Source organism: Lutjanus erythropterus, chromosome 3, assembly GCF_056507025.1.
Source record: "Lutjanus erythropterus isolate fLutEry1 chromosome 3, fLutEry1.hap2, whole genome shotgun sequence".
Classification (NCBI taxonomy): Eukaryota; Metazoa; Chordata; class Actinopteri; order Lutjaniformes; family Lutjanidae; genus Lutjanus; species Lutjanus erythropterus.
In genome coordinates this window covers 435,349-444,526 of record NC_139319.1, presented here as the reverse complement: position 1 = coordinate 444,526, position 9,178 = coordinate 435,349, and the positions used below count along the sequence as shown (strand labels likewise).

The 9,178-nt window shown below is 42.3% G+C and overlaps 1 protein-coding gene across 1 annotated transcript in view; it reads left to right on the top strand.

The window, feature by feature from the left end:
- The first annotated feature begins 214 nt into the window (after positions 1-214).
- LOC146329292 (spectrin beta chain, non-erythrocytic 1-like) overlaps positions 215-9,178 on the top strand; it is a 51,305-nt gene continuing 42,341 nt past the window's right edge. Inside the window, exon 1 of the mRNA XM_084714522.1 lies at positions 215-367. The gene's annotated coding sequence lies outside the window, so the exon portion shown is untranslated. The remainder of the gene's footprint in view (positions 368-9,178) is intronic.

Genomic DNA, 9,178 nt, shown 5'->3' with positions numbered 1-9,178 from the left:
ACTTTTTAAATCTCGTTATTATGAATTTTAATCGTGACGTTTAATGTCAATCCCATGACATTCTGACGTTTTATGACCACAAATGTATATTTTAACTGGTTGACATGTTTTTCCATAATTTCAGAGTCGAGCTGGTGAGGAGAGTCTGAGGGGGAGGAGGCTCAGGGAGGAGGAGGAGGAGGAGGGGTGAGGAAGAGGAGGAGGGGGGGCAGTGCGGATTCTTTCCCGTCATTCCCTGCAGCAGCAGCAGCAGCAGCAGCTCTGTCCCTCCCTCCCGTCTGTCTGTCTGTCTGTCCTCTCCGTGTCTCTGCGGTTCCTCTCGGCTTAAGTTTGGATCCTCTGGTCCCGATCCGGATCCTCTGAGCAGGTAAGCCGCTTCTCTTCTGTCTCTGCTGGGTTCTACTGGGTTCCTCTTGGTTCCACTGTGTCTCTATTGTCGCTGTGATTTGAGCTGACGCCTCCGATCCTCCGCAAACTTCGCTTCATGTCGGAGAGGAGGAGTCTGTCCGGAGGCCAGCCACTCCGTCCCGGCCCGCTCCGCTCTGTGTGGCCGAGCCGCGGTGCTCCTCGGCCGGCATGACTCGTCCCCCGCCCAGGCCGACCGGAGCGGAGCGGAGCGGGCGGCCATTAGTGGAGGATGGAGGCTGAATAACGGTGCGCCATGCAGGGAGGCAAACAGGCGTGGCCGCGGGAGGAGGAGGAGGAGGTGGTGTGTGTGTGTGTGTGTGTGTGTGTGTGTGTGTGTGTGTGTGTGTGTGTGTGTGTGTGTGTGTGTGTGTGTTCAGGACAATAAACACTCCGTTCATTTTCGGGTGTGTTTTTAGCGGTAGAATGAGCGGGAGGTGTCCGGCCTGCGGCTGCTGTCTCCGGCCTGCGGAGCCCCGTCCAGACGGGGGACAGGAGCTGCAGGCCGGGGGACATGAGCTGCAGGCCCGGGGACAGGAGCTGCAGGCCGGGGGACAGGAGCTGCAGGCCGGGGGACATGAGCTGCAGGCCCGGGGACATGAGCTGCAGGCCCGGGGACAGGAGCTGCAGGCCGGGGGACAGGAGCTGCAGGCCGGGGGACAGGAGCTGAAAATGCTGGAAATCAGGCAGCAGGAGGACTGTGGTGTCACTGGACTCTGTCTCTGTGCGTGTTTTGGTTGCGGGAACGTTTTCTTGAACGTGTCGGTTCTCAGGTTCCTCCGTGCAGGACTGAAGAACTGGACAGAACTGTTATGTTGTCATGCAGGGCTGCTGCTGCCCAGGAGGTGGCCCCGGGCCGGAGCTTGGGAACCTTCTCCACCCCGAGACAGACAGACGTTAGTTTAGTGATTAAAGAATGATGAACATCTGGAGAATGTTACTTAACTTACTTTAGAATTAATTATGTTTGTGGAACATTCACCAATGGTTCCTGTGTGGTTCTGTTTACCTCTATAGAATGTCTGGAGAACGATCCTTGAAAGTTCTACTGTAAAATTATCTGACGTTATTAAAGTATAATATTATTACCTTAAACCAACATTGTCAATATCTTATCAGAACTATACGGAGAACAAATATGGGAACCTTCCAGCCTTCCATTTGTTTACAGGAATAATTTGTGAGAACTCCAATGATCTTATAACGTTCCCACAATGTTCTAATGTTACTCTGTGTTCTCTCAGTTGCTACATAAATATGTTTATAGAATGTTTATTAATGGTTCCTACGTGGTTCTGTTTGCTTCCACAGAACATCAGAAGACCGTTCCTTGAAAGTTCTACTGTAAAACTCTCATATTAGTAGTATAACGTTCTAGAAGACACTTGTTTGAAACATAAAAATGTCATTGTTTACGTTACGAGAACATTCCTAAGAACAAATAGGAGAAACTTACAGCCAACAATATTTGGTTTGGGGAACATTCAGGGAACAATTTTGAATCCCAACAATCTTATAATATTCCTCTTAAGTTCCCATACTGTACTGTTCCTTAGAACATTCAAAGAAGGTTCGTAGAAATTCTCCTCAACACCTTCATGGTTCCTGTGTGGTTACTTTGATCTCCATGAAATGTGTGGAACATGTTTTGTGAAGGTTCTAGTACGCAGCATTCTTGTAAACAATATTTGGTTTTCAGGAATGTTCTGGGAATGTAATGTCAAAGTTAGGAGAACTGTAATATTCTCGTAAAGGGTCTACAGAACGTTCTGTCATTGTTGCAGTAACTATTAGTTCCTGTATGGTTTACTTCCATAAAAGGTTCTAATATTCAATGTTCCAGTGTTAAAGGAACATCTGAGAAGCTACTCTTAAGACAGTAGATCTTTGTAGAAACTCTACGAAAATGTTCCAGTGAGAACACGTGAAACACTGCCAGTGCCTAATATTTTGTTTGTGGAATGTTCTCAGATTGTTTTTCTAAAATGAAGAGAATCCCAACTTTCCCATAATGTTCCCCCAAGGTTCTCTTGGTAGCAACTTTAGAAGATTGTATCTCAAAATGTCTACAGAATGTTCTCTTTTGGTTCCATAATCCCTGCAGGGACCTTAAGTGGATGAAGAACCTTACAGATACACCACAGAAACAATCCAAATGTGGGTTCCCTATAAGTTCCAATAAAGAATATTTGATTTCAGGAACATTCACAGAATGTTAACCTCAATTTAGGAGAATCCCAATATTATCCTAATGTTCCCTAAGGTTCCTTTGTTGTACTGTTCCTTTTGCATCTTTGCAACAGAACATATTATAATGGTTACATAAAAACCTTGAGTTCTTTTTAAATTTCTAGAACTTCGTAATGTTCTCTGTACATTTCTGTGGACCATAACATGTTCTGGTAATATTAAAAAGACATTCAAGGAACCACATCTTTGACCACGCTGGAATGTTCCAAATATGTTCCAGAGTTTTGTTATAGAACTCTCAAATCCTCAAAGTTCCACTCAGATCAGGTTTTATGACTTAACTCAGTGTGCTGAGAACAAATCTGTAAAAATCAGTTTGTTAATGTTGGGAACCTGTACAGGAACCTTATTTTGGAACATGTTAACGTTCTTCTAACCTAACAACAACGCTTCCCGTATGTTTGACGGGTGAGTTGACTGAAGGTTCCCTGATAATCAGTTTCAGTACAGAACCATGTAAACAGAACTTTCAATAGGTTTGTTAACTTTCAAAGAACATTCTCCAGATGTTCTGTGGAGTGATGAGGAACATGATCACTACATCACAAAAATGGTCCTGAGACCAAATATGGGTTCCAAATAAGTTCCAATGAAGAAAATTCTGTTCCATAACAGTTCAATTTTATTAGAACATTTGGAGAACATTCTTTTAAATGTCTGTTCATTTTCACATTTCTTATTATAGTTGAATAATAAATGACTTGTTCTGATAAAGATAGAATTATGTTCTTAGAACTTCATCCTCCATCATATGGGAACGTTCTAAGTACCTTCCATAGTTTTATTATAGAACGCCCAAATTCTCAAAATGTCACTCAGACTCAAATCAGTGAGCTGGGAACAAATTCTGGGAAAATCAGTTTGTTAATGTTGGGAACCTGTACTAGAACCTTATTTTGGAACATGGTGATGTTCTCCTGACCTAACAGAAATGTTTCTAGTATGTGGTTCTCTGATAATCAGTACAGAACATTTGTAAAAATAACATTTGATAGGTGTGTTAACCTTCAGAGAATGTTCTATGGAGAACATAAGAGTGTTAATGTAACCATGACAGGATTTAGTGTTCTGACTATGGAGACCATGAAGGTTCTAGTGTGCAATGTTCTGTCAATGTGAGGCACAGTTCCAAATGAACGTCCTAAAGTGGTTGAAGAGGTTGTGAGGAACATCATAAGTACACCTCAAGAACACCTCTGAGACTAAATATGGGTTCCAAATAAGTTCCAACAAATAGTATTAGGTTGCAGGAACGTTCTGTGAATGTTTATTTCAACTTAAGAGAATCACAATATTCTCCTAATGTTCCTTTGCTGTGCTATCCCTTAGAACATATTTTAAACATTGCATTTTACTTTGGAACATTAACCAGCAGTTCATGTGTGGTTTCTTTTATCCACTAGAACATTTGGAGAACATTATTTTAAATGTAAACTTTGTAATGAGGCGTCACGGTGGTTCAGTGGTCGGCGCTGCCGCCTCACAGCAAGAAGGTCCTGAGTTCGATCCTCCAGCTGGATCAGGGTCTTTCTGTGTGGAGTTTGCATGTTCTCCCCGTGTCTGCGTGGGTTCTCTCCGGGTTCTCCGGCTTCCTCCCACAGTCCACAGACATGCATGCAGGTTAATTGGTGGTTCTAAATTGTCTGTAGGTGTGAATGTGAGTGTCAGTGGTCGTCTGTCTCTGTGTGTCAGTCCTGTGATGAACTGGCGACTTGTCCAGGTTGAACCCCGCCTCTCACCCAGTGTCAGCTGGGATAGACTCCGCCCCCCACGACCCTTATGGAATAAGCGGTTACAGAAAATGAATGAATGAACTTTGTAATGTTCTCCATCTGTACATTTTGTTGTCAGTGGTTAGTCTAATGTTACAAATACATTCAAGGAACCTCATCTTTGACCAAATTTGTTCCTCAAAGTTCCACTCAGATGAGGTTTTAAGAACCAACTTAATGGTCTGGCAACAAATCTGGGGGTAAATCAGGTCGTTAAAGTTGGAAAAATGTGTATAAGAACCTTATTTTAGAACACATGTTTAAGTTCTCGTAACCTGACAAAAACATGTGCTCCCTGATAATCAGGTTCCATACAGAACTTTTTAAATGGAAAACTTGTTTGTTAACCTTCGAAGAATGTTTTCCAGATGTTCTATGGGGAACACATGAGTGTTAATATAACTTTGACAGAATGTAGTGTTCTGTCTGTGGAGATCCTCACGGAACATTCTTTTAAATAATCAACATGAATGGAACGTTTTCCAGAACGTTGCAGGAGATGCATACGATGAAAACAGGAACCTTTCAGAAATGTATTGTGTTCTATTGGTTCTCATGTTTTGTTAATGATCTTTACGTTCCTGCAGTCTATAATATGTCCAATACTAATAATCAATAATGAATCTGATCACTCATTGAAGAACATGTTCTCAGGACGAGAGAACAGACGACTCACCCTCATTTACATAAATAATGAAAGAAGCTGCTGTATCACAGAACCATCAGTGGAGCTTTGTTCTTCGTCCGATCAGCTGAGTTCTGACAGAACGTTTCAGTCTGACCACAGACCCCCTCCTACAGGTGGACGTTTCAAACGCACCCATTCAAAGAACCAATCGATTTAGAGCCGCTCTCACACAGAATATTGATTAGAACAACTACAGTACCCGTTAGAGCTGCAACCCTTTATTTAATAATCAATTATTAATCAATTATTGAACTAATCACCAATAATTTTTGTAATTAATCAGTTTGAAACATTTTTGTAAAGAAAAAAGTCTAAATTTTCTGATTCTAGCTTCTTAAATGTGAATATTTTTGGGTTTTTGAGAACGTCATTGACATGTTTTACAGTTTTCTGACATTTTATAACCAAAAAACTAATCAGTTAATCAATAAAATGATCCACAGATTTACTGATGATAAAAACAATAGTTAGAGGAAAGAACAGAAAGGTGACAAAGTGACGCTGTTTACAATCTGAAAGGTGAAAACAGGAACATTATTTTAGAGCTGAACAGTTTGTTCTCCTCCTCATCATGACTCAGCAGAAAAACTCATTTCTTCTCCAGTAAAAATCTTATTCTGGTCAAATTAAAGGAGCGACTTCATCATTTTGCTCAGTCGTTTTAGCCATTTGAACTTTTCAAAATAAAGAAAAATAATTATAGTAAATAAAAATTGGCAAATAGAAATAAATAACAGTTTAACATCGGTATCATTACTGTTGATGTTGTTTATATATATTTTAATATTTCTCATGTGATTCAGCAGAAATCAGTTTTGTTCTGTTAAAGTTCAGAGTGACAGAGCTGCTGCAGGGTGGAGTCACACAACAGGAAATGACTGTGTGTGTGTGTGTGTGTGTGTGTGTGTGTGTGTGTGTGTGTGTGTGTGTGTGTTCATAAATCCAATAACTCCACCCTGATCTGCTCTGCTCAGTGAGGTCATTCCTCCTCTTCTTCTTCTTCTGTCTCTGGAACACAAACGCTCGGCTGATGATCGTCGTGTCCTGCAGTAAACCTGTGACTGGTCACATGACCACCTTAAAGGAACAGTTCAACATTTCGTCTCTGTATGTTAAGTTGCTTAGAAAAAAGGTCCAAACAATAATCATTATAGGAAATACGTGACAAACAGGTCCAAACATGTGGAGCACACGGACATGCATGTGCTACTACAGAGTCATGTGACCTAGGACTGAATGCTGATTGGACCCTTTCACACTGAAGACAAAAAGACAGATTTGATCAGTTTTTTGTGCAGTGTAAAAGGGGCTGTAGAGAGGCTAAAACTTTAAACACCCCTAGCTTAGCATAGGGTGGAGACAAAGGGAAACAGCTAGCCTAGCTTAGCATAAAGACCGGAGATGGGTGGAAACAGTTAGCCTAGCTTAGCATAAAGACTGGAGACAAAGGGAAACAATTAGCCTCACTCTGTCCACTTGTTGTGAAGTCAAACTGTAAAAAAAGACAGGTTGTGTCAGATTATTTATCGTAATGTGACGAGTTGATGACTGAAGGTCAACAAGAAGGACAACAGTTTTTCTTTCTCACAGAAAAAAACGTTTAAAAAAAGTTGCTGCAGCGACAGACAGACGCTGAAATAAAGAACAACTCTACAGCTGCTGGTGTCAACATGAACAACCAACTGTCTCTGAGAGAGAGACTGTCTGTCTGTGTGTGTGTGTGTGTGTGTGTGTGTGTGTGTGTGTGTGTGTGTGTGTGTGTGTCTGTCTGTGTGTGTCTGTGTGTGTGTGTGTGTGTGTGTGTGTGTGTGTGTGTGTGTGTGTGGTCATCCTGTGAGACAGCTGCTGCTGGGAGACAGGTGACACACACCTGCTGCCCTGTCTCTGTGTATGTGTATTTCCTCAGTTGTGACTGTCAGGCTTGGAGGAATGTTTGGGGATATGACACACACACACACACACACACACACACACACACACACACACACACACACACGCAAGACCATCCCTTGCAGGAAATGTAAGAAATGCAGCAGAGGAGCAAACGTCTGTGATGAGTGTCGTAGCAACTGTGTGTGTGTGTGTGTGTGTGTGTGTGTGTGTGTGTGTGTGTGTGTGTGTGTCGTCATGTTTGGGGAATGTGGGGCGATGTGAACCCAAACAGACAGAGACCCAGAGGGAGAGGGTGGGGGCTGCTAACACTTCCTGCCCCCCCCTCCTTTTTAAACCTTTATTTGTCCTCTCAGCCTGTCAGTTTACACTCAGGGAAAAATTGCTCAATAATTAACCTCAGCTATTTTTTATCTCAGAGAAAAATGTGAGTTGAACATGTTTTCTTTTCTTCTTCTCTTTTTTTTATATTTAAATTTTTTTTGTTTGAGAATTTAAAAATCTCAGTTTAAATTTTCAGAACAAGTCAAACATTTTTTAAAATCTGATTTGAGAAAAAAAGTGCGTGCAGCCTCACTCTGCAGACGGGACAGAAAGAGAACATCAGGGCCAGACGGAGTTCCACCTGAAACATTTAAACAGCTGCAAATATCAGCAGAACTGGACGGAACAGTTATATCTGCAGGACAGTGGCCACGCCCCCTTTAACATCAACATCATTCACTGCATGGAACAAACCAACAGTTATAACTAAACGTTGGCAGGTTCAGTCCGAAGTTGATCAGCTGATTAGTGAATCAGAAAGGAAAAGAGGTGAAAATATTCTAAATATATACCTAAACTGATATATTTGTTGCTGCTGATTAGCTTCCAACAGCAGTTCTCCTGCTGCTTCTCCAAACCGGGGGCGTGTCCATGATCTTTCATTTCGATCGAGCCGACAGCTTCCTGTTTTACTTCCTGCTGTTTACAGGCTTCATTATCAGAAAGTCGTCAGCTCAGGTCATGTGGATTATTCACATCAACCAGACTCCTTTCAGAAAACAGATGTTTTATGTTTTTCACAGTAAAGACTTTAGTTCCACCGTCACAGAGACGTTTCTCTGATTCTCTTCCATCTACAGACACGATCAGCTCACCTGTCACTTATCAGTGACATCATAAACTGACATGTGATGTCACAGTCAGACACATGTTGACTGGACGCTCCCACAGTTTAATGTTATTTTACTGTTCGATGTGTAAAACGTGACGCAGCAGCACGTGATGTCATCAGTTTTTGCAGCACTTGTTTTCACCCAAAGGTGGGCGTGGTCGTTCTGAAGACGGTTCTCGTGTTCTTATGATCCAGGTTTGATCTGACAGCATCTCTCCTGACAGTTTGTCTTGGAACAGTCTTTACCTTTTGGTTCCTCTCTGACCTCTGACCTGTTGTTGTCCTGCCGCCGCCGCCTCTCAGACTGATCAGAGGTCTGTTTCCATCATTCAGCAGAGGATTCTGGGAAGTCAGATCCATTAATGGAGGCGGCAGCGTCCCTGAGGACGTCCTCTGATGTCTGAGTGCTCTAATGGCTCCTTCTGCTGACGTGATGGAGCTGTTTACTTCCTCCATTAGCTCTGGTCAGCTGACCCAGCCCACAGCCAATGGGAGATCAGCGTGGCTGCTCTCAGTGCGACATCACACACACACACACACACACACACACACACACACACACACACACACACACACACACACACACACACACACACACACACATCAGAAGATATCCCACTGAGTCCAGTCCTTCCTTCAGACTGCGTGAATATTTCTCTGGACTACATTACCCATGAGCCTCAGCTGCTGCAGATCAAAAATCAAACTAAAATGTGAAATTAAATTAATTAAAGTCTCTGAATTGATCCATTGAGTTCTGCAGATATCAGCTGATAACAATAATGTTCCATAACATTCCCAGAACATTCCTTACAGGTTCCTATTTAGTAACTCTGCCACAACGTTTAAAAAACATTATGCAAATGTTTTTGTTCAACATAACATTCCCAAAACGTTCCTGTAACCACATGAAGCGATTGTGACAGGGTTAATTAGTGGATTGTTTGCTTTATTGATCAGTCTCCACCTGTTTATTGATGCCTGCCACTGACTTCCTGTCTCCGTGTTGTACCCGCA